Source organism: Triturus cristatus, chromosome 8, assembly GCF_964204655.1.
Source record: "Triturus cristatus chromosome 8, aTriCri1.1, whole genome shotgun sequence".
Classification (NCBI taxonomy): domain Eukaryota; kingdom Metazoa; phylum Chordata; class Amphibia; order Caudata; family Salamandridae; genus Triturus; species Triturus cristatus.
In genome coordinates, this window is record NC_140591.1 from 1524711262 (window position 1) to 1524732864 (window position 21603).

A 21603-nucleotide genomic window follows, 5' to 3' on the forward strand; every position below is an offset into this window, starting at 1 on the left:
AAAAAAAGAACTGATTGGCTGTTTCATACCATTCTAGAATAAAAACTAGGCTGTATGTGTAAATTAATAGAAGCATGTTTTGTATTGGTACAGAAAAATGTGTTACCAAAGAACAGTACTATGGATTTGCTGTTAGGTTTGAAAAGTCAAGCACTCTTGCTCTGTGGAATTGAAACATTGTTTGGTGAACTTCTGACCTAACTCCACACAGCAGTGTTCCATGAGCTGTTGCTATGGTAGCAGGCAGAAGTCAAGTTGGGGGAAGGGTACTAGGCAGAAGTCAAGTTGGGGGAAGGGTACTTTTGGAAAAGGGTTGGTTTTCAACCAATAGAAATGTGTGATTACATTTGAAAAAAAGGGGGAAGCACTGAGATTTGAAACTAACATGTATATGTATGGAAAAAGAGAGGGAAAGTTTGCCATTATCTGGTTCTGCTGAGAGGAGAGAGGTGTAAAGAACAGAGATCCTGGCTCTGATAATCTGCTGTTTGAGTGCCACATTTCTTTCACAACTAACTAATTTTAAAGGTGAGTTTAGAGTTTGAGAGGGGATGTATATGGTAAATTAAGAAATGAATAATAGAAATGGGATTCCTTTTGTTGAAGTTGTGTTTATTATTTTCTGTTTTGGGAGAGATTTAAATGTGAGGAACATGTAAAATAATATGGACTATGTTTTCACGATAAATTAAGGTGTACTGGTATAAAAAAAGAATAGTTTAAGGGTTTGAGGTTGGACTCAGTAATGCAAATACATACAGCATCACTAAGGCTGGTTGCCCTTGCTGGAGTGTAGGCAGTCACCCAGGTTACAAATGGTGCTGGTCTGAAAAAGCAGTTTGGACATGTGCTTTTTTAAGAATCTGAAAAGTGGATTCATAATGTGTCAGTCTGTAAAAGTGATTATCACTTGCCAAAAAAAAGAGTAGTAAGTGTGCTTTCAAATTGGCAAAGAAATTTCGTTTTGTGACTAATGTGAAAACATGACTCTGTGTGCAAATAGGAATTACAGGCAGAGATTTATTGCGTATTGCTCTGGTGATTTCACAGTTGCATTAGATGGAAAGGGGGAGCCATTTTTTGGTGCAGAAGCAGACTCTTAGCACACACCCAGCTGCTTACCATGTGGAATCATGTACAGTATTCACAAGCGAGTGGGGTTTGAGGTTTCAGTCAGTAATGCAAATACATTCAGCATCACTAAGGCTGGTTGCCCTTGCTGGAGTGTAGGCAGTCACCCAGGTTACAAATGGTGCTGGTCTGAAAAAGCAGTTTGGACATGTGCTTTTTTAAGAATCTGAAAAGTGGATTTATAATGTGTCAGTCTGTAAAAGTGTTTATCACTTGCCAAAAAAAAGAGTAGTAAGTGTGCTTTCAAATTGGCAAAGATATTTCGTTTTGTGACTAATGTGAAAACATGACTCTGTGTGCAAATAGGAATTACAGGTAGAGATTTATTGTGTATTGCTCTGGTGATTTCACAGTTGCATTAGATGGAAAGGGGGAGCCATTTTTTGGTGCAGAAGCAGACTCTTAGCACACACCCAGCTGCTTACCATGTGGAATCATGCACAGTATTCACAAGCGAGTGGGGTTTGAGGTTTCAGTCAGTAATGCAAATACATACAGCATCACTAAGGCTGGTTGCCCTTGCTGGAGTGTAGGCAGTCACCCAGGTTACAAATGGTGCTGGTCTGAAAAAGCAGTTTGGACATGTGCTTTTTTAAGAATCTGAAAAGTGGATTCATAATGTGTCAGTCTGTAAAAGTGTTTATCACTTGCCAAAAAAAAGAGTAGTAAGTGTGCTTTCAAATTGGCACAGAAATTTCGTTTTGTGACTAATGTGAAAACATGACTCCTTGTGCAAATAGGAATTACAGGCAGAGATTTATTGTGTATTGCTCTGGTGATTTCACAGTTGCATTAGATGGAAAGGGGGAGCCATTTTTTCGTGCAGAAGCAGACTCTTAGCACACACCCAGCTGCTTACCATGTGGAATCATGCACAGTATTCACAAGCGAGTGGGGTTTGAGGTTTCAGTCAGTAATGCAAATACATACAGCATCACTAAGGCTGGTTGCCCTTGCTGGAGTGTAGGCAGTCACCCAGGTTACAAATGGTGCTGGTCTGAAAAAGCAGTTTGGACATGTGCTTTTTTAAGAATCTGAAAAGTGGATTCATAATGTGTCAGTCTGTAAAAGTGATTATCACTTGCCAAAAAAAAGAGTAGTAAGTGTGCTTTCAAATTGGCAAAGAAATTTCGTTTTGTGACTAATGTGAAAACATGACTCTGTGTGCAAATAGGAATTACAGGCAGAGATTTATTGCGTATTGCTCTGGTGATTTCACAGTTGCATTAGATGGAAAGGGGGAGCCATTTTTTGGTGCAGAAGCAGACTCTTAGCACACACCCAGCTGCTTACCATGTGGAATCATGCACAGTATTCAGAAGCGAGTGGGGTTTGAGGTTTCAGTCAGTAATGCAAATACATTCAGCATCACTAAGGCTGGTTGCCCTTGCTGGAGTGTAGGCAGTCACCCAGGTTACAAATGGTGCTGGTCTGAAAAAGCAGTTTGGACATGTGCTTTTTAAAAAATCTGAAAAGTGGATTCATAATGTGTCAGTCTGTAAAAGTGATTATCACTTGCCAAAAAAAAGAGTAGTAAGTGTGCTTTCAAATTGGCAAAGAAATTTCGTTTTGTGACTAATGTGAAAACATGACTCTGTGTGCAAATAGGAATTACAGGCAGAGATTTATTACATATTGCTCTGGTGATTTCACAGTTGCATTAGATGGAAAGGGGGAGCCATTTTTTGGTGCAGAAGCAGACTCTTAGCACACACCCAGCTGCTTACCATGTGGAATCATGCACAGTATTCAGAAGCGAGTGGGGTTTGAGGTTTCAGTCAGTAATGCAAATACATTCAGCATCACTAAGGCTGGTTGCCCTTGCTGGAGTGTAGGCAGTCACCCAGGTTACAAATGGTGCTGGTCTGAAAAAGCAGTTTGGACATGTGCTTTTTTAAGAATCTGAAAAGTGGATTCATAATGTGTCAGTCTGTAAAAGTGTTTATCACTTGCCAAAAAAAAGAGTAGTAAGTGTGCTTTCAAAATGGCAAAGAAATTTAGTTTTGTGACTAATGTGAAAACATGACTCTGTGTGCATATAGGAATTACAGGCAGAGATTTATTGCGTATTGCTCTGGTGATTTCACAGTTGCATTAGATGGAAAGGGGGAGCCATTTTTTGGTGCAGAAGCAGACTCTTAGCACACACCCAGCTGCTTACCCTGTGGAATCATGCACAGTATTCACAAGCGAGTGGGGTTTGAGGTTTCAGTCAGTAATGCAAATACATACAGCATCACTAAGGCTGGTTGCCCTTGCTGGAGTGTAGGCAGTCACCCAGGTTACACATGGTGCTGGTCTGAAAAAGCAGTTTTCTGCCTAATTTCAAAGCATGACTTTGTGTGCACACAGGAATTATTTTTAGAAATTTAATTTGTGAAGGTGTTATTGTGATTTTCATTTATAGGAAAGGGGTTTATAGTATTTTAAGATTTCTAAAGAACATAAAAAATGTAGTAATATATTTAAATAAAATAAAGGATTTTTTTTTTAGTTTTTTTCAGGTATTGCTGAAGAGCAGTGAACAAAATTTAAGAAGCCTACAAAATCCAGAGTAAAGAAAGACCACAAAAAAAACCTATATTTGAAGACAACTGGAGGACCTAAGTTAGTTGGAGATGCTCATGTTGGGAAAAAGAAAAAATCTTCTGGTAAGCAAACAAAAGATTTTTTAAAGAACATATTCAAAAAAAGGAAAAATGTACAAAATGTCTGTACTGGAATAAATGTTTTCAATAGAAAAGGAGAGGAAAAAATTGAGCATTTAGTTAATGCAAATATACCTTCTGCAACTAAAAAGATAAACTTAAACAGAAAAACAGCGTTTAAAGAGATACGTAGAAAAATGTTTCAGAGAAGAGTTATGTCCAATTTGATAAAGGATGTGAAGAAATATAAGCAAAAGGCTAAGTTTTACAAGAGAAAAAAAGAAATTGAAGCCATTGCAGCAAAGGCATTAGAATTAAAAAGGAAACTATTCATTTTAATTTTGAATAGGATGCGTACATTAGATAAAATGGTTAATGTACTGAAATCACAAAGCAAAAGGAAAAGAGTAGTGAACAGAACAAACTTTTGTAAAGTGTTTTTAGGAAAATGGATGCATGGTTCAAGTAGTGAACCTTTTTTTAATGAAGAGAGCTATTTTCAAAGTAATAGTTTGCTGCATGCAGTTGACACCAGAGGTCGTGCTTACGAAGTGAAAAATGGTTGCATAATGGAGAAGGAGATAATGGTTCCAAGAGATGAGGTACAAGTGATGGCGGATGAGGCTATGGGGAGACGTCCTAAAGCCCCAGTATACACTTGGAATTGTAGTAGTATTTGCACTGTGCGTCAGGAATCTATTGATAAATTTCGTGAGTTTCTAAGAGAATATAGTAAAAAAAAAGTGTAAAACAGAAGATTAAGGTGCTTCAAAGTCTGGATCCATGCAGAGTGAGAGAGAATACTGGTTTGCAGGGTCATTCTCTGGCTTGTCTATCTAGAAAAGTGTGTAATAGTGTTTTCCATCATTTTAGGATGCTGGCTGTTCATCATACTGAAATGAGAAAGTTTGTGAGACGGTTGTATTTTGCTAAAAGTCCAGCAATAAAGTTAGATGAATTGAATAGGGCTCTGTTCCGTGGAACGGTATCAGATGTAGAGAAGGTTGTTGATGAAATTCAGTTTTGTTACTTTGGTCCTGAACAAAACAGTGCAGAAAAGGACACAGTAAATGAGGAAGAAGTGGAAGAGAATGTAGAACCCTCTGTAAGTAAGACATTTAATGATCACATAACAAAATTTGCAATAATCTCTAATGAAAGACCAAATATTACTTGTATTTGTTGCCGCAGAACTCATTATAGAAAACAAACTAGGAATGTTGATCTCTACAGAAAAAGTGAAAATGAAGATAATTATAAGTGGAAGGATTTTGCCACATATATATTTCTTGAAAATTGTTTTGAATTGGGTGAAGATCAGCGTATTTGTAAATACTGTTACAACAAGTTAGAGGAAAATAGAATGCCGACCAGAGCTGTACATAATAATTTAGAATTGGATGCTATTCCTGCTGAACTTTCTGAATTAAATACATATGAGTCTATACTCATTCAATGTGTTCATCCGTTCCAGACCATAGTACGTATGGAGCCCAAAACTGGTAAATTACCTCCTTCAGATTTACTGAGAGGTTTAAAAGGTAGAGTGGTGTATTTGCCCTTGGATTTGAAAAAAAATATGGAAACTATTGATGCGGATACTTTGGAAACTGAACCATTAATTATTCTGGTTAATGGTGTACCTACAAAGAATAAGAAGATTTGGCAGGAGCTGGTAGATGTACGGAAAGTACAAAGAGCAAATTTGTATTTGAAAAGGAATAACAAATGGTATGAATCAATTTATATAGAAGAAGAAGAAGAAGAAGAAGAAGATTTACAAGAAGACACAGAAACACCAACTGGACAAATTGAAAAAGTGGACAAGTCAAAGGAAGAAGAAATTTATGAACATTTTAGCATACATCCTCTTCATTCAAAAGAAGTTATGGGAGACAATATTGATCTATTTCAGATGAAGAAAGCAAAAGGAACTCCCGTGAGTGTATGGGAGGAGAGCTTGGAAGCTCGATGTTTTCCCCAGCTGTTTCCTAAAGGAAAAGGAGGACGATACGATGAACGTCCGGAACAGATTCCAGCTTCTGAGTATCGGACTACAAGACTATGGGCCATATGTAGGTAAATTACATTTGCCGATTCTTAAATACCGAATTTTACCGATTCGGTATTTATGAATCGGTAAATGTAATGTAGGTAAAAAAATACCGATTCGGTAAGTGTCGGTATTTTAGAATCGGTATTTACCGATTCGGTAATGGTAACCTGTATCTCATTGATTCCTATGGGCCAGGAGGCCCATAGGAATCAATGGGAAGCCAGTTACCATTACCGAATCGGTAAATACCGAATCGGTAATGGGGGGAGCTCAATCAAGGGTGGCAGGGTGTCACATTGACACCCTGTTGCACCCCTGATTCCTGCATGTGTGCACATGTGGCACACATACATGCCCTGAGGGCATGTGTGTCTGCCACATTGCACACATCTAAGGGCCAAAACATGCATTAACTGAGTCATTCGTCATTTACCACCAACTTTCAGTTGGTGGTAAATAACGAATCCCCACACCCACCACACACTCCCCCTACATCTCATTTCTGTATTCGGTATTTACCGAATCGGTAAAATTACCGATTCGGTAATTTTACCGATTCGGTAAATTACCGAATACAGAAATGATCCCCCTACATATCAAAAGCCTAAATACCGGTCGGTAACGGTATATTTACCGAAAATCGGCCGTTACCGACCGGTATTGGGCTACCTACATGAGGCCCTATATGCTGAAGATCCCAGATTTCGACAAAGTATTCCTTATTTGTTCCATCTTTTATTTGAAAGCGACTTGTCTGCATTGTCTTATGCAGTAAATCACATTTTAAAAAGTGGAGTACATTTACAAAATGTGTCTGCTAAGGATTTTATGGAGAAAGTGCAGCACCGAGATGATCATTTGGAAACACAACTGATCAATCTGATGGCTTGTCAGCGTGGGACAAATGAATATTGGTACCGACGCCATGGTGAATTAAAATGCATGTTACGGAATTTAGGAACACCAACATGGTTCGTTACCCTAAGCTGTGCGGAGTACGCTTGGGATGATTTACTGGATTTTCTACGAGAGGCAAATTCAAACATTAAAAACATCGAATACAAGACAGCAGGAGAACTGTGCTCATTGGATCCGGTTAATGTTTGCAGATATTTCAATCATAGATTTGAGGCTATGATGTCGTTCATCTGCAATAAAAAAAATCCACCTCTAGGAGAAGTAGTGGATTTCTTTTGGAGAAAAGAGTACCAGGCAAGAGGTGCTCCTCATATTCATATGCTGTTGTGGATCAAGGATGCCCCAAAGTTTGGAACAGATGCTGATGAAGCAGTGTTATCTTACATTGAAGAATATGCAACATGTGCTATACCAAAAAGCACAGAAGAGAAAAAGTTAAAGGAGCAAGTTTTACGTTTCCAAAGTCATCGGTGTGGAAAATACTGTCGACGGAAGTACAAGAGCAAAGATAAATACTACACTAAATGTCGATTTGGATTTCCTAGACCTGTTCTTTCAAATGGAAGAGTAAACAGTTTTATGTCATCTGTGAGACATACTATCACAAGAAAATCACCTAAGAATACCTACAACCTTAAAAGAAAAGAAGAATCAAAAAATATAAATGACTACAACCCAGTCATTTTATCCATGTGGAACGCTAACATGGATATACAGTATGTAGCTGACAATTCCATTGCTGTTGCTCGATATGTAACGTCTTACATTACGAAATCAGAAAAAACAGAATTGAAGGAAATGTGGGAAGAGATTTCTCACGAGAAAACTGTCAGTAAGAAGCTGTACAGTTTCAGTTTGAAGATGTTATCGCATCGAGAAATTGGATCCTACGAATGTTCAGATAGGTTATCTTCTGCAAGTCTCTACTCGAAATCAAGAAGAATAATTTGGGCAAGTTTAGGCCTTGCAGCAATGAGAAATCGGGTACTGAAATCTGTTGGAGAAATTGAATATTTGGCCGAAAATGACCCAGAAAGTACAGATATTTTGAAATCAAACATGTTGGACACATATTATCCCAAGAGAAGTCATCATCTGGAGAACATGTGTCTCTATGAAGTGCTGCAGAACTACATTTATTCACGGAAAGCCACAGAAGACATCAACAATGGAAAATATAAAGTCATTGGTGAGGAAGGATGTTTGGTGAAGCAAACAAAAGGAAGTTTGATAAATCACAGGAAGCTGAGTTGCGACACTACTGACAAAACGGAATTTTACTACTTGGCTCTTTTACAGCTGTTTAAACCATGGCGTACAGAGGATGAACTACTGGGAGAATTTCAAAGCTATGAAGATTCTCTTAATGCTTGCAAAGACAGCATACAATGCAGTACATTCTCAACTTCTCTGCAAATGTTAAATGAAGAAATTGAACAGGAAACTACAATTGCAGCAGAAATAGCTAGAGACAGTTCTCAGGACAGCCAAAGTTCAGGAACACTCAGTCAAGATCCCCTAGGACAACCAATCGTTGAAAATGAAGCATCAATAGCCATGAATGAAGTGGAAACGGCTATGAATCAAGCTCAAGAAGAATTTATAGACTTACAAAATTTGGAAAGACAACTGAACGAAGAGCAGCAACAAATTTATGAAGAGATCAGAAACAAAATTGATCACGGATTTCTACATGAAAAAAAAGAGTGCTCATGCACATCATTTCATCCAATCAGGATGTATGTAAGCGGACAAGCTGGAACTGGAAAAAGTTTCCTTATAAAAGTCATCAGAAGCTACCTACAGCAAAAAACGGATTCTACTTTGTCTTGTGTGGTTACTGCTCCAACTGGGTTAGCAGCATATAACATAAAAGGAATCACTTTACATTGTTTGCTAATGTTACCAGTGGAGCATGAGAACAAAATACAATACAACAAGCTAACTGGAGAAGCATGCTTGGAAGTTTCAAGAGTATTGAAGAAGATGCAAGTTCTCATTATTGATGAGGTGAGCATGGTATCAAACTTAATGCTTGCCTTTGTGCATTTAAGAATGCAGCAAATTCTGAAGACAGACTATGACGTGTTATTTGGAGGAAAACACGTCATAGTTTTTGGAGATCTTTTGCAACTTACTCCAGTTAAAGGACAACCAGTGTTTAATACTGTGACACATGAAGACACGAAGAAGTCATTGGGAAGCATCGGTAATACAAATATTTGGTCCTTCTTTGAGTACAAGGAACTTACTACTAATATGAGGCAAGCAAACGATGAAGAATATGGAAGTATTCTGAAAGATATCAGAATTGGACTACTCACTGAAGCTGGCAAAAAAGCATTACAGAGTCGACTGCTACATAATTTATTTCCAAAGGAAGAAATAGTTGCAGAGAAGATATACAAGAACATTGCAGAAAACAAAAGTGTTATCTGCTTAATGCCAACTCTACGTGAATGCTCAATATTCAATGAGGAGCTTTTGAAATTGGAAAAGGAAGATATCAGGAAATTGGAAGCAGTGGACAAAATTGAGGATGGAAGAATTACTGTCACATTAACAGGCACACTGAAAAATAAATTGGATTCACTAGAGAAGAACATTTCCAAAACAGCTGGATTAGAAAAAAATCTATATGTTTGCATGACCTGTAGAGTATTTTTAAGGAGAAATTTGGATGTTGAAAAAGGTTTAGTTAATGGAGCTATGGGAAGAGTTGTGGGTTTTATTAATTATCAGAAAAAATATGGAATTGAATGTTTAAAAATAAAATTTGATCAGATAGAAGAAGTTAAAGATATTTGTCGTTGTTCAGTTCGTTTCATGCTTGTGAAAGACTTATATGTACGTAGGAAGCAGTTTCCGTTTTCTCTAGCATATGCTGTAACTATTCACAAGTCTCAAGGATTGACTGTAGATTGTGCATTTGTGAACATTGGTTCAACTGTGTTCAAAGAAGGTATGGCATATGTTGCTTTGTCACGAGTGAAAACATTATCAGGTTTATTCATGATAGACTTTGATGATTCAAAAGTTAGTGCTGATACAAATTGTGTAAAGGAGTATAATAGATTAAGAAGAAGCTATGCTCCTCATTTAGGTCAGTATCCTGTGTTGGAGAAACGTGTAGTTTCTCGTAAAAGGAGAAATGAGAATATCTGTAATGAAGATGTAGAGAGGAGGAAAAAAAAGAGGAGTGATGTAATTGCAAGCAAAAAGAATAAGGAAAATGAAGAACAGGTTGTAGGATGTCATTTTGAAAATAGCTCTGGTGTCAACTGCTACGCAAATGTAGTGCTGAATGTTGCATTTTATCTGGAAAGTTTGCAAGAGCAGATAATAGTAAATCAGGGAAAAAGATTCTGTTCTGTGCTGAGTCTCCTTTTTGAAAAGCTGAGTAATGATAAAACTCAAATAGAAAGTGCTACTGAAATTAGAAAACTTTTAGATGTATGTTCAGGACGAACACAGTTTTCTCAAAATGTACAGCAAGACGCACAGGAATTCTTGATGTATTTTCTTCAGGTACTGGAAGAAAAAGGGGTTCCCATTGAAAATGTATTTGGTCTCTCTTATAAATGGGAACATAGTTGTGAAAACTGTTATAATATATGTGGCTCTAATGTTGATAATGAAAGGTTTATTTATTTAACATTGCCAGAGAGTAAAACAGTCACTTTTGCTAAATTAGTTAAAGATGCTAATCATAGCATGCAATGCGGTGAGTGTAAATCTGACATGTTTTCAACGTTAATTTTAAAGGAATACGGACAGTATGTAATTTTAATGATGCAACAATGTAGAGCTGATGGTTCAAAATTGGATACTTTAATAAAGAAGTTTACAGGACAGCAATTATCAATTTCAGGAAAAACTTTTGTAACAGTTGCAATAATTTTCCATGATGGACCTACTGTAACTTCTGGTCATTACACAGTTTATCTTAAATGTGAAAAAGGCTGGACACTGTGTAATGATTCCCAATTGATTTTTAAGCAACGTTTGCCTTTTGATTTAGCAAATTCCTATCTAATCTTCCTGAAACCTAAATTTTAGAGAGATTTGGCAACATCTGGACAAAACAATTTTACCATTTTATTGGATTACCATTGGAATTTACAAATAAAAAGATTTAACAAATTATCATTTGGCCTAATGGAAAGGTAACCAATTGTAATGTGGAATTTTTCCATTTTTTAATGAAACTTTGGAAAACCAAAAATTTAGAAAAAATCGGTAACATCTGCACAATTTAAATTTTGGAATGTTATTGGATTGCCATTGGAAATTTTTTCAAAAAAGATTTTTAAAATTACTATTTGGCCATGCGGAAAGGTAAACAATTCTATTGTGGACTTATTTAATTATTAATAAATCTTTCGGAAACCAAAATGTTACAGAGAATCGGTGAGATCTGTACAATTTAAACTTTAGTTTTTTATTGGATTACCATTGGAAATTTAATCAAAATAGAATTTTAAAATTACTATTTGGCCTAAAGGAAATGGAACCAGATGTATTGTGGAGTTATTTGAGATATATTATTGTGATTATACTTCTGAAACAAAAATATCAGACGGTATTTTAAAGAAATATGTATTGATATTAGATGATATTTTTAAAGAATATTATGCATTTCTATAAAGTTATGTTTATGCAAAAAGAGATTGTGGGCTTTTTTAAAACAATCTTTGAGATTGTTAATTTTTTTTTTGCCCGCTGTTAAATGATGAATGCAATTGCTTTCACAATTTATAGTGAAATGCAATATATTCTGAAAACAGCAAAAAAAAGGCAAAAATATTTTTTGAAAAATATGTAAATATGTGTACTGTATTATAAAATGTTTTATTAAATATTAATACTTTTTTCTTTTTTTTCAGATTGAGATAGAACATTTTCGAAAACTAGAACCATTTTTAAAGCAATTTTAAAAAAATTTAAATGAATAAATATTTTTTTGAGTGGGTATGGTAAGTCAATAATATCATGGTCCCTTTTTTCCACTTCTCTACAATCACATTTTCAGTTTTTCATTGTAGTCTCTCAAGGACCTTGTAATGTGATAATTGATTTTTAGTGTTTTTTTAAAAAAAAAAAAAAAAAAATACGCGTACCGTACGCGTACGGTAAAAAAAAAATTAAAAAAAGTTTTTAAAAACATATATAAAAAATAGATGAAAGGTAAGGTTGGCTCTTAAAAGAGCCGTTGTGTTCATGCAGGGACAGAGGAAAGAAAGAGTGGGAATATTAGTCTCTACGACAAATGTGCTGATCTATTTTATTGTTCACTAGGGAAATACTGGTCTCCCTATGACAAATTAGATCATGACAAGTGGCGCACCGTATTTCAACCCTCAGAAATCGAGGGTTAGTTTCCAGAGGACCAGAAAAAGGAGATGCTCCCCCCACAGATGAAGGGCTCACCTGACCTGCAGAAGAAGGACTCGGCACTGCAGATGATGGTCCAGGCTGAGCTGCTGTGGATGTGCTTGGTTGATTTACTGAAGGGTTACCTTCAGTAAGTCGAGCATGTGTCCTTCTGTGTACATCCTTAAGGTGTCTCATCATGGTGTGATTCCCAAAGGAATACTTCCTGTCGGGATTCCCTCTTGAAAGTACACGGCCACACAGCTTACAAGTCACTAAGGGTGCATTTACCTTTTGCTGGCCTTCTGGAAAAGAAAAATACTCCCATATGTAAGAGGTCTTTTGTTTCCTCGCTCTCTGCCTCAAGGTAGTGCTGCTAGCCTCACTCTCAGAAGGGCTCTGCTGTTCTGCCATCGTATCACAAAGACAACCCAGCTCCTTCTCCTAAGGGATCACAAGCAGAAATGAGGGGAATGGGTGTGGTGTAGGAGAGTTCTAGAACTGAAAGTAGTTTCAACCAATCAAAAGTTGTGTTTCATGATCACATGGCCTACCGTACGCTTACGGTACGCTTACGGTGCGCTTACGGCAAAAGTAAGCATGCGCGTAAAAAAGACACGCGCACGCGCGCATGCGCAAAACAGGCACGCCCCTTCACTTCCGCGTAACGTGCGCGTGCAGCGTACGCGTTACGCGCTATACGCGTGTGACGTGCGTCTACGCAAATTGCGTAAATGAACGCAAACAGCGTAGAAATCTAACGTAATTACAGCAAGACGTGCGCTTACCGTACGCGCACGGTAAAAAAAAAAAAAAAAAACAAAGGAATTGCTAATAAATTTTACCTGTTTATTTTAAAAAAATTGTAAAATAAAAACATATTGTAGAATTTTTAAAATTTAACCATAGTCTTTAAAAAAGGATAGACAATTAAAATAAAAATATGTAAAAAAAAAAGAAGAAAAAAAAAAAAATTAGCATTTAAAAAACCTTGCAAATTCACTGAAAAAACCATGGGTTTCACACACGTTATAGTTAGGAATTAGCATTTAAAAAACCTTAGAAATTCAATGAAAAAACCAAAGGTTTCACACATGTTATAGTTAGCTGGACATTTCACTCGTAAAAAACCATTGAAATTCCCCCGTTATAGTTAGTTCAGCTAACTATAACTCGCGCGCCCGCAATGCACTACTGATGACGTCACATATTACATCACTCATGACATGGTCAGTGACATCACTCATGACATCACTGATGACATCTCAAATGACATCACTGATGACATTATCCTTGTGACAGAGTGGTAGACCTCCTCTCACCCTAATATAACCTTTGATACAAACATTCAAAAATAGAGACTGAAATTTTCAAAAAAGTGGACATACCAATAACAGTTACAACAACCTATTCAGTAATTCTAAGATCCACATACACATCCACTCATCCACCAACAATCCTATACAGTCACTCATACATGTACTCACACATCATATGTACTCATACACCTAAACATCCTGTAACACAATGCCACTCATCCATAGAGTTACTCACACACATAGTCACTCATGCTAATAAAGAATCAAACATCCATTTACTTGCATATACAGTTATACACACACCACTACACTTACTTTTACAGAAACTTACACATACTTAGTCTTTTAAACAATCACTTATAGAAACACATACTTACATACAGGAAGTCTACCAATCTCTCACTCTCACATATACTCACTTATAAACAGCAATAGTCACATATACTAGTTTAAAACATATGTAGTTACTTATGAAGACATTATTGAGACAGTCATTCACTCACTAACACACCCATGCACACACTCATCCACCCATACAGTCCTGCACACATGCTGTCTTCAACACATACAAACAGTGAGTCACTCATTCATGCATCTACGCACTACGTAATACCCCCACCGCACCATGAAGACACTCAGACACTCATACTGATACTCAAAAAACCAACTAATAACCTATATAGACACTCATGTAGCTACTCACCAACCCATGCAGCCACTTATATACAAAGTGAGAGACTGATACAGGTATTTACACATTTAAACATTACTCACTTAGCCATGTATTCAAAAAGATACACTTAATCAGTCAGTAATACAATCAATTTTTCAAAAACAAATCATCAATTTAGACACTTATATACTCATTTATTCTTCCATCGACCTTGAGATATACATATATTAAACATATTTAATTTTCAGAAAAACACACATTCACTGGATGATGTCATCAGTGATGTCATTTGAGATGTCATCAGTGATGTCATGAGTGATGTCACTGACCATGTCATGAGTGATGTAATATGTGACGTCATCAGTAGTGCATTGCGGGCGCGCGAGTTATAGTTAGCTGAAATAACTATAACGGGGGAATTTCAATGGTTTTTTACGAGTGAAATGTCCAGCTAACTATAACATGTGTGAAACCTTTGGTTTTTTCATTGAATTTCTAAGGTTTTTTAAATGCTAATTCCTAACTATAACGTGTGTGAAACCCATGGTTTTTTCAGTGAATATATATATATATATATATATTATCTACTGGCGGTCGCCAGTAGATAGTTATAGTTAGGACTGTGTTTCCATAGGAAATCTGAGATTCTATTTTGAATAACTTTGGCGCCGGTTGACGAATCCTCGCAAAATTTTCAAAACTAATGGGGCACTCCGCTCAGCTCCTACCCTGAAAGTCTCGGGGTGATTCGTCAAGCGGGGGCCGAGAAAAAAGGGGGGTCCAAAAATGCATTTTCCCCATGCATTTTCCCATAGGACCTTTAGTCGAAGGTACAGCCCGAACGGCTGAACAGAATTACTTGAAATTTGGCAAAGGGGTAGTCCTCAGGTCAGGGAAGTGCCTTTTGCATATCTGGAGTCAATCTGTTCAGTATTTCCTGAGAAAATTGCATTTAAAAGCATATACATATCTATATGCACGCACCGTGCGTGCACCGTGCGCGCACCCTAACGTGCGCGAGCGTAATTCTGATTGGTTGTTTGATGTCAGTCAACATTCGAATTGGTCAAAATCAGGAAGTGTCGGCCACCATTTTGTCTGTCGCAGTGATAAGGAAAGGTGGAAAAAAGGTGGAAAACGTGAAAAGGGGGCAGGGAAGAGAGTTTCTGACCCCCTAGACTTAGTCAGGGGGTCACAGAAGAACCCCCAAGGGGGAAAAAAACATTTTTTTTTCCCCAAAAATCGCGGGGTGCGTGAACGGTGCGCGCACGGTGAAAAACCTTAAAAAAATATATATATTAATAAATACATAACTTAGCATTTAAAAAACCTTGCAAATTCACTTAAAAAACCATAGGTTTCACACATGTTATAGTTAGGTGGATATTTCACTCGTAAAAAAAACAATGAAATTCCCCCGTTATAGTTAGTTGAGATAACTATAACTCGCGCGCCCGCAATCCTCTGCTCATGACGTCACATATTACATCATTTATGACATGGTCAGTGGCATCACTCATGACATCACTGATGACATCATCCTTGTGATAGAGTGGCGATCGCGCGAGTTATAGTTATCTCAACTAACTATAACGGGGGAATTTCATTGGTTTTTTATGAGTGAAATATCCACCTAACTATAACATGTGTGAAACCTACGGTTTTTTAAGTGGATATATATATATATATATATGAAGAAAAACCCTCTCAGCAAGAAGGAAATGAGCCGCACACATCTCAAGAGAACTGGCAGGTTTAATTGCATATTCAAAGCACTGGTATTGTTGTAGTCCCTGATGCATTTCGGTCTCTTAGACCTTTTTCAAAGGGAAACCAGGAGCATCCATGAGGCTGAGAACAAGAAGGAAACCATATTTGCTGCTTTTAAAATATTTGCCCCCTGGCGGGCGTCACGATAGACTTTTCTTTTGAGCATTGTGGTTCCTGTAGTCCGTTCCCTGTCCCGCAATTAATACCCTTCAGTGGGTGATGCTTTAAGATTTATTTGGCTTTTTGCTGTGTTTCTCGTGATCCCCGTGCACACTAACTTTCGAGTTTGCTGAGGCCCAGAACCAAGGTCTAGTCCCTGGTGGTGCCGCTGCCCTTATTTGCACGCGCAAGTCCCCGAAAGGGTCCGTTGTCGGGCAGTGATGGCGCTCTTTGTTACTGGGGGTTCGTCGCTCGCCGCAGGACTCAGCCGTGAAATATGAAGAAAAACCCTCTGAGCGAGAAGGAAATGAGCCGCACACATCTCGAGAGAACTGGCAGGTTTTATTGCATATTCAAGGCACTGGTATTGTTGTAGTCCCTGATGCATTTCGGTCTCTTAGACCTTTTTCAAAGGGGAAATCAGGAGCATCCATGAGGCTGAGAACACGAAGGAAACCATATTTGCTGCTTTTAAAATGTTTGCCCCCTGGTGGGCGTCATGATAGACTTTTCTTTTGAGCATTGTGGTTCCTGTAGTCCGTTCCCAGTCCCGCAATTAATACCCTTCAGTGGGTGATGCTTTAACGTTTATTTGGCTTTTTGCTGTGTTTCTCATGATCCCCGTACACACTAACTTTCGAGTTTACAAACCTAATTTACCTGTGATCATGTTACTTGGAAGAAAATGAATATTAACATTTTTAGAAAACAAAAATATTAGTCAATGAGCCCTGCAGACTTGACACCTAGCAGCTGGAGCAGGTCCTGTTCCCTCTCTAGGATATCAGGCCAGTGGTGTATGGATACGCAGGATGCCAGTGCTGCAATGCACACACCGCCGTATTTGTCCCCAGAGCACCGGATGTTCCCACAGGGTATAACCTTACCGGCCTGCGTCCTGTTGTCAGCAGATGGGGGAGGTGGCTCTGTTCCCAGGAAATGAGTGCACCCACCTCCACTTTGCTGAAGATGGGGCGGGGCTTCACCCCTGCCCTCCTGTGTCACCCACATGGGGTGACGGTGGCACTGCCTGCTTGTTTTGCCATTGACAGGACGGGAGGGAGTTGGACTGGGATCGGAATGGTAATGAAACAGGAGGACAGACAGAGAGGACAGGGCAGGAAAGGAAAACAAAATACAAAAAAATCACAAAAACACACATAAACATAAATACATACAGGGAAAGCCAGGCAGTAATTAAAAATGAGTAAAGAAATGTGGGATTGGAAAGTGGGTGATCAGATGGGGTGGATTGGGTTGTACTGGAGTTGGGAAACAGCAGGCAGAATGGCAGGCAGGAGCAGGCAAAACAAAATGGGTTTGAGCTTGCCCACTTCCTGCTGGCGTTCATGCTGATTTTTCAGCACTGAACGTGTTACCGGTGGTAAATTGCAGCACAAGCAGCTCAACATGCCTTTTCCACCCATTAGAAGGACTATGTGGAATCTCGTTGAGTTATTATGTAACTGCAGAATTCTGCTGATTGAAATTCTGTGAATTCCACCCACCCTTAATTCTAATATCGCTCCTGCAGTTAAAAAATAATGCTAATTCTCCTATCCCTCTGGGCATGAGATGATTTTGCATGATCTCTCATTAACCCTTTTGCATATTAGTCATACTGGTCTCTCAATGTGCTGCCTATGATGTTTTTTTTAAAAATATTTTTTGAAAAACAAGTTACACCGGGCAAAGTGTGATTTACTGTAGAAGGGCATGTAAACTCAAGACATACATATACATTACAAATGATAAATACCAAGTCAATTATCTAAAAAATTGAATATTTTATTTCATTCTTTTTCTTTGATATTATTTTGTATTATTTTGGGGTAGAAAATATTTTTTTTATATATAGATAACATGTACAAAAATAAATATATAATCCTACTGTTATAATTTGAACCACATGTATGTTTTTCTTTAAACAATCCATACAATGGGCATCATGAGTATATATTCTGATAACACAATTCATGATTCTATATCTCAGATAAGTCAATTGTTTCAATTACAGTTCTTCTGCATACATATCAGTTTGAACTTTTGTCCACTCCCCGTTCGTTTTCCAGAAATAATATCTCACACCCCGTTCGTTTTCCAGAAATAATATCTCACTTCCCGTTCGTTTTCCAGAAATACTGCCTATGATGTGTGCCACTCTTTATGTTCTCCACTCTGTCTTTAGAGGTACGTGTGTTCCTGGTATTACCAAAGCCTACACATTCACCTTATCACAAGTGGGCATATCTTCCATAATTTATTGTGTTTTGTACTGTGCATTGTAATATCTTCAGTGTATTATGAGGGCAGACATAGCCTGTACATTTTTGCATGGATGTAAATATATGACTAAAGACAAAGTGCATTGTATCAGTGCTTTCCTGGTTCTTTGCACTACCAGCTTCATCTGAACCTACAATGCCCTTCAGGCTAGTGAGGCTGATGACTTAGTGGACTTGCTTCTCCCATGGTTGAAGATACATCTCCGATGCTGGTCTTTCCCTCACCCTCAGAGCTCTCACCACAGTGGCTTCACAGTTAATCATGAACACACCATTCTAGATTGCTAAAAGCTTCTTACAGAATCTCAACACCTTGAAGATGTGAGGACATGGAGTTCAACTTCTACGTATTTTCATTTCAGATTGTCCACTGGACTTTGGTACTGGTCATATGTAGAAGGTGAAAAAAATGACGTCTAAGCAATTTCTCATCCTCTACTATTGAGTCTGGCAACGTTCTGGGTGTGATACTGCTAATTTTGATACCACAGCGCCCAACAAAATCTTAAGTTCCTAGTCTTGCAGCATTACCTGCTAGGCACTACATTTTCAGGAGCAACATTACCGCACCTGCTAAGCGATGCAATTTTAGTTTGGGACTTAAAAATCAGTTTTCTTTCAAAGCTTTAATGAAGAAACATTTATTAGGCTATTATATTATTGCTTCACTTTTGATCAATACATTTGACTAGTAAATACCTTTTTGGAAGACAACAGCAGGTCTTTATGCTTTATGATGATGTACTGGTATAAGCATGACAATGTGTGATTACGTGTCTATGTGTTTCTGTATGTGTTTGAGGGAGAGACTGTGTGTGTGTGTGTGTGAGCATGCATGTATTTATGCGTGCATGTATGTCGCTGTGTTTTTCAAAGGACAGGTGATGGTGCACAAATAGGCTTCTCTCTTCCTACTCCACTGACATTGCTAATAGCAATCCACATCCCCTTTGGCCACCCATTCTGCACCTTTTAGATGTCTCGGCTACTCACACTATCATTTGCCAAAAACTGTTTCATGTACAAATGTATACTTCTGCATAGTGAAAGATTCTATGGGCCTAATATAGATCTTGGCGGATTTTGACAGTTTCACCGCCTGCCTACTTGGAGGTTCACCTGCTCTATTTAGATGTTGGCAGGTCCATGGACAAGACACTATCTTAGTGCTGCCGACTCTGCCAGGAATTCCCTCCTGTGTCGACGGTGCCATAGGTAAAAGTTACTGTCGGAGTCAGTCCATCCAGGATTACCACCGGCCTAATCACGATGTGCCTTTCCGTTGGGACAACTGTGGTGGGGATACCTCGATACTTGAGTTAGCAGAATCGAATGAAATGAGACAAAAACATCCCTTTTTTGCTGGTTTCAACTTCTGTTTCCATCTTGAACTCCATTGTCCAGGTCCATCCTTTGATGCTACAACTTGACCACAGCAACAAATCAACTTTGTTGTCCTCTGAGTTCAAAGGTGCGTTTTTTACACATCTTACTATGAATCAAGTTTTAACATTTGCTTTAGTCTCATGTATTTTTATATTGGCCTTACATGCAATTTTACTCTTATGTGTAATGCATTAGTGTTCATTTTACAACTTATGAATGTAAAATGAACGCTCCTGTATTGCAACGTTTTCTATTTTTTTATAAAAAAGGGCCATGACAAATTACCTACATATATTTTTAAACCAAACACAACCTATATGTGTGGTGAAACATAAAAGTGGTACTTACCAGTCTCCACTCCACCAGCGACTCACTCCATCAGGAAACTGCCACTAGGACAATTCCAGCACAAAGTGGAAATCCAAATTGGCTTGGCACAAAACCGCCAATGGAGTACAGTTAGCCAGTGACGGCGATGGAGTACAGTTAGCCAGCAGTGGAGTCCGTATCGTTGAAGGAGTTGCGCCGCTTATGCAACAGTAAACAGTCTGTCGATGCGTACAGCGGTTCAGCCAGCACACATGTAAATATGGCATGCAGGACTCCGTCAGCTCGACTGAGTAATTGTAACCGCCACCATGGAGGAACGAAGGGAGTCCCACCAACATCTAAATCAGGCACTAAGGGCCCGATTCACAGAACTAACTTGAGACAAAATCCTAAACTTACTACCATTTTGGTATTCACAGAAGGCACTTACTCATTTTGGTATTCACAGAAGGCACTTACACATTTCGGTATTCACAGAAGTTAGGAGTCCTAACTTTAGGACTCCTAAATGCATTTTGTGAATACCGAAAGTCTTAAAGTTAGGATTTTTTTCAGTTTAGGAGTAGTAAAGTTAGGACTCCTAACTTTAGGACTTCGAAATACCTTTTGTGAATACCGAAAGTCTTAAAGTTAGTATTTTTCTCAGTTTGGCAGTCCTAAAGTTAGGAGTCCTAACTTTACTACTCCTAACCTGAGAGAAATCCTAACTTTAAGACTTTCGGTATTCACAGAAGGCATTTAGGTGTCCTAAAGTTAGGAGTCCTAACTTTACTACTCTTAAATTGAGAAAAATCCTATCTTTAAGACTTTCGGTATTCACAGAAGGCATTTAGGAGTCCTAAAGTTAGGAGTCTTAACTTTACTACTCCTAAACTGAGAAAAATCCTAACTTTAAGACTTTCAGTATTCACAGAAGGCATTTAGGAGTCCTAAAGTTAGGACTCCCAACTTCTGTGAATACCAAAATGAGTAAGTGCCTTCTGTGAATACCAAAATGGTAGTAAGTTTAGGATTTTGTCTTAAGTTAGTTCTGTGAATCGGGCCCTAGGTTTGGCTTGACCACCATCTGAGTTCCTAGCACTAACACATTTTGTGAGCTAGGTTAACACTGGCATTTTTTATTAGAACTGTGTGGGTCATGGTGCTGCAGACACAATTGCTTCAGAGGAATTGGAACATGCATGCACATACGTAGGTTTGCCTTTTGAGTGGATGCTTGAATAGCACCCAGTGGGCCCGATTCACAGAACTAACTTAAGACAAACTCCTAAACTTACTACTTTTGGTATTCACAGAAAGCATTTAGTAGTAGTAAAGTTAGGATTTTGTCTTAAGTTTGACTTAAGACAAACTTAAGACAGACTTTAGACAGACTTAAGACACACTTAAGACAAACTTAAGACAGACTTAAGACAGACTTAAGACAAACTTAAGACAAAATCCTAAATTAAGTCTGTCTTAAGTCTGTCTTAAGTCTGTCTTAAGTTTGTCTTAAATGTGTCTTAAGTATGTCTTAAGTCTGTCTTAAGTTTGTCTTTAAGTCAAACTTAAGACA